Source organism: Cornus florida, unplaced genomic scaffold (genome assembly GCF_030987335.1).
Source record: "Cornus florida cultivar Cherokee Brave unplaced genomic scaffold, ASM3098733v1 CherokeeBrave_3.0.0_Hap2_Chr08, whole genome shotgun sequence".
Classification (NCBI taxonomy): domain Eukaryota; kingdom Viridiplantae; phylum Streptophyta; class Magnoliopsida; order Cornales; family Cornaceae; genus Cornus; species Cornus florida.
Window position 1 is genome coordinate 55,323,429 of NW_026775578.1, and position 3,515 is coordinate 55,326,943.

Below are 3,515 nucleotides of genomic sequence, written 5' to 3' on the forward strand. Positions count from 1 at the left end.
TCTTTAGATGCAGCAACTAATGCTAGTTGTAGTCGGTGAGCTAAGCAAAGCACATAATAAGAAATAATACCTGTAAACCATTCCATTCACCATGCATATTGCTAGCACCATCATAACCTTGACCTTGGCGATTGTGAACATCAAGATTATAGTGAGAAAGAACCGCACAAAGATCCTTTTTAAAATTCAATGAAGTTGTATCTTTGACATGCACGAGATCAAAGAAAAATTGTTGTAAAAAACCATCCTTGTCAATGTATTTTTAAAATGAGAGCCATTTGCTCTCTTTTAGATTCATCACGAGGTTCATCAACAAGAATACAAAAATTGGCATCACCGATATCTTCACGAATCTTACTTCTCATTTTTCTAGAAAGAATATGCAAAATCTCCTTTTGAATTTGTGGTGAGGTATACTTGGCATTTTTTGGAGCATTTTCAAGAACAATTTTAGCGACGTCATTATTATATGACGCAAAAGCCTTTACCATTTCAATGAAATTGCCTCAATTACTTGATTAAAGGGATTCTTCATGCCCTTTAAAAGCACAAGTTTGATAAGTAAGCCATTGGACTGCATCAATTGTGACCTTCAATCTCAATCAGTTATTTGAAACTTGTTCAAAAGTTTGTCTAAGCATCGATGTATCAATATGACAAGGTTGATTCATTAAGTCCTTACATATTCTCACAGCAATGTTATAAGCAGAACATGGACATCCTTCCACAAGATTTAAGAAAGCACACGTACATATTGCCATTAGTAACTTTCTTCTAACTTCAAAATCCTTCACTAGTGAATGCATTGGTTTCGGGGCGCCCCGTTGGTCTCGCTCCAAAAAGAAAGCAAGGTAAGCAAAATGCAGCATCCTTTGAAGGAGAATATTGATCTCTAACCTGGTAGGAAATAATTTAAACCAATATGATTGAAATAGACGAGGATGCTTTTCCGATCCAGAAAACAAATATTCTAAAAGCAGAATTGGTATGCTTTCGCTTTGATATAAGCTCTTTGAACTTCATCACGTTTGTCAACAAGATAATCCCATATTGGATGACGTAATCCTGGTTCACATTCTAAAAAGGTAGGATCAACTTTTGTATGTTCAACTCTTGGAGATTTTGGAGGATGTTGGTTATCATGAACTTAAACATCAACATTAAAGGCAAAAGCTGCGGAAGGCACATCAAATTTTTTTTTTTTTTTTATTTTAAAAAAAGGCATTAATAGTTCCTTTTGGCTTCACCATCGTATAACACTATACCTAAAGAGGGTAATTCAAATATAAACTTTTAATACCTAGGGTTTTACTTTGTAATTTAAACCATCGATCCTAAATTCCTAATAAGCATAATTGAGTAAAAATAATATTGCACCCTCATTGCATATAAAACAACTAATTTAAAATATAAAAAAGTTATCACCCACAATTGTAGGCCTATGCAGTGTCTAAAAAATAAATTGTGCGTCTGTGCAGACTATAAAAAATAAATTATGCGCATATGAAGTGTCTAAAAAATAAATTGTGCTTCTGTGCAGACTATAAAAAATAAATTGTGCGCATATGAAGTGTCTAAAAAATAAATTGTCGCCTGTGAAGTGTCTAAACAATAAATTGTGCGCCTGTGAAATGTCTAAACAATAAATTGTACGCAAACTTTTTCCCAACTACTTGGGATTGATTATAAGAATCCTGTCTCTATATTATTCGCATCATATGGACTAATCTACCTAAAAAGTTATACACGAAAAAGTTATACACGAGTATATTTTGCATATAGGGACAAAAATATGCATGCTAAACTCGATGTAGAACTCCTACATTTGACTAATAACCTCTAAAATAACAACTTTTTCGCATTATGCTGAAGGAAAAAAAAAAAAAAAAAAAAAAAAAAAAAAAAAAAAAAAAAAAAACACCATAACTAATCACAGAAGCCACAGAGCCAAATGTAGTACATTTTAAATCACAAGATGAAGTGCAAGTATATACATTGTACAAATTATGAAATTATGATATAGATGTATATAAATTATAAACTACCTGATGGGGAAAAATCTATAAATAATTAGAAACAAAATCAGAGGAATGAAATTACCTTTGAAGCAATACCATACAAACCCTCCAAGCAATTCAGAATTCTGGTGACCTCACTGACGAAATCATTATTGAGAGAAACAGTTCACACGTCATAATGGCTCGATTTTTTATTCTTAATTCTTAGCATCTAATCGGATTCTCTACTGGTGTAGATCATAAACGACAGTAGAAATAAAAGGAAGCCGGTCCAAAATTCTACTATTTCGAAGCAGATCCATTCACTCAAAACAAATTTCCAACAAAATCACACTGTTCACACATCGAATCCACAAAAGTTCAGCAGAAAAGAAAATTAATCAGTTTAATCGATCAAAACGGAAATCGAAAGGACAGTAAGATGAAGAGTTCGAAACGTACGATACTGACAAGTACAGAGACGGAGAAGAAGACGAATAGCAAGGCTTTGTCACCGCTTTGTGCAGTTCCAATGTAGATAGTGTTATTGTAGACTACTTGGAGCTTGCGATTGGCAATTCCAAATTGGAGGCAGTATACTACGGCGTGTGCCCTAATATTAGGGGTCGAGTATACTACTTCATTTTTTTTTTTTTTTAAAATTATATATACTAATAAAAATTTTTGCTTGGGCAATAATTTATAGTTGTTTAAGATGTTAGATTGTGTAAAAAATTATTACTGAAAACCTACAATAGATTTTCAATTCAAAATTCTGCATAATCTGAAGTCGATGGGCATTTTCTGCTAGGGAAGAGAGGTGACGACTGACGTCTGATATGTGACGGGCCGAATTTACAAAACCCGGTACGTCAATGAGTAACCCGAAAACTGACACGATAAAGAGTCCAGAAAGCGGAAGCAAGAAAAGAGAAAGGTCTATGGAGATAAAAACAACTGCTAAGATAATATAGTGACCTCCTAAGAAGTCACGAGGCTCAAATAGAAGATAAATGCAGAAGATAAGGTTGATACGAACTAAAGACAAGAACAGGGGTAAAATGGTCATTTTACCCTAAGAGGAGTAAATTTGACTTCCAACAAGTCAAATGAGATAAAAAAAATATCCAATAATATCCTTTGGTAACCTCATATGAAGTCCTAAGCTCATTAGAAAAGAAACCCCATGAGAACCCTATCCTGGTTCGAACTAAATTCCGACACTCTCTCACTAAAATGAGGATATCTCGAGTTAGGAGTAGAATATGAAACTGAAATTGATACAATTGGAAAGCTTATTTCAATGTGGTCAGTTTAGACTGAAGAACAGACCAATTAGGAGTTAAAACGAAAGAGATAAGGTTGTTTGAAATTGGAAGGCCAAAACTGAAATTTTGTAACAAATAAAAATAATAATAAAAAAAAAAAGGAAGAAGAAGAAGAAGAAGAATTTATGGGGAACTTGAACTGGTTCAGGACCCCTGAACCAGTTCAACATGGGCAGAGTGTGTGACGGCC

General features: G+C 33.7%; 1 long non-coding RNA gene across 1 annotated transcript; it reads right to left on the minus strand.

Annotated features, from left to right (window-relative positions):
* Positions 1–412: 412 nt before the first annotated feature.
* Positions 413–2,768, minus strand: LOC132268656 (uncharacterized). The gene is made up of 3 exons (XR_009469330.1): positions 2,460–2,768; positions 2,101–2,351; positions 413–897 (listed from the first exon to the last, which is right to left on the minus strand). It is a non-coding gene; the product is annotated as an uncharacterized LOC132268656 (long non-coding RNA).
* Between the last annotated feature and the right edge of the window lie 747 nt (positions 2,769–3,515).